We start from the raw sequence: 1,200 nt of genomic DNA on the forward strand, positions 1-1,200 counted from the left end.
TTAACATTATCTTGAATGTTAAAGCAATAAGAAATATTGAAAAGGCTACTCTGTGAGAAACTCACCTGATGTTTATTTTTACACTAACACGAAATCACTGATAATTGCTGCTCTAATGCGAATTTGAACTAACAGTACTGCCCGTGATTTCACCCTTATTTATTGACAGATTCCCACCCCCAGGTTGGGTGGAGTTTGAGTCAAATTTTCCCCAGATTCTTCGCGTAGGGAGGAGCTTGTAATAAGCTCCAGCCCTGAGTTCTACGAACTTGAGAAAGTTCTCGTTGGGCGGTAGAACGACGTACTTGAATAGGATGATCGGAATGTGGGTCAGCTTTTGTACATAAAATCTTCCTTTTAAAACTGACGGGCGATGCCCTTGAAACGGTCCCCAATAGTTCCGCATGATATCCTATCGCTACTGTACATCAACCTTTATCTGCACGGCTTCTATGTCCACTTTGGTGGTCGTTTAGAATTTATTGGTTTCGTTATTTACTTACGTCTTACAAAAGCAATTTTTATCTTTGTCTCTGTCAACTTTAATGCCTAAAAATAGTTTTACTTCTTGCATATCTTCCATACTAAATAGTTATCCGCAGTGGCGATCAGCAAGTCGTCGACGTATCATATGACATAAATATTTCCTCTGTCTAAGAAATATAAACAACGGTCAACCTCTGAGTTTTTAAAATCGTGTTGTTTTAATACCTCGTCGAAACGTGCAAACCTGCATCTCGCTCACTGTTTTAAACCATATAATGATTTATTTAACATACAGACTTTGTTTTGTTTAGCTTTAAAACCTTCCCGTACACGCATAAAAATTTCTTCTATTAAAATTCCATTAAGTTAAGCTGTTTTAACATTCATTTGATGCAACAATAAGTTCTATTGATTAGCGAAAATTAAAAGAATTCTAAAAGTTGAAATTCGAGCTACCCGTGCAAACGTTTCGTCGTAATCTAGTAACTGTCGTTGCCTGCTTGCTTTTCCGTTCCAGCAAAGCACACGGCTTGCAATTTAGGTTCAACGTTCTAGTTTTCGGGTATTTAATAGATGGCGCCGCATGTAATTCCATGTTGTTGAGTCTTTAAACGGTGTGTATAAAATGCGGGCTTTTAGAACTTGAAAGCATACTTACCTGGCGTAGGGGTTTACCGTGATCAATAAGGCGGTTCCCCCGGGGTGAGGCCCTTC

General features: G+C 38.8%; 1 protein-coding gene across 3 annotated transcripts in view; it reads left to right on the plus strand.

The window, feature by feature from the left end:
- LOC109546359 (carbohydrate sulfotransferase 1-like) overlaps positions 1–1,200 on the plus strand; it is a 50,723-nt gene that overhangs the window by 44,949 nt on the left and 4,574 nt on the right. The window lies entirely within an intron of this gene.

This window comes from Dendroctonus ponderosae, unplaced genomic scaffold (assembly GCF_020466585.1).
Source record: "Dendroctonus ponderosae isolate FM_Combo_2020 unplaced genomic scaffold, Dpon_F_20191213v2 Dpon_F_20191213_1, whole genome shotgun sequence".
NCBI classification, from domain to species: domain Eukaryota; kingdom Metazoa; phylum Arthropoda; class Insecta; order Coleoptera; family Curculionidae; genus Dendroctonus; species Dendroctonus ponderosae.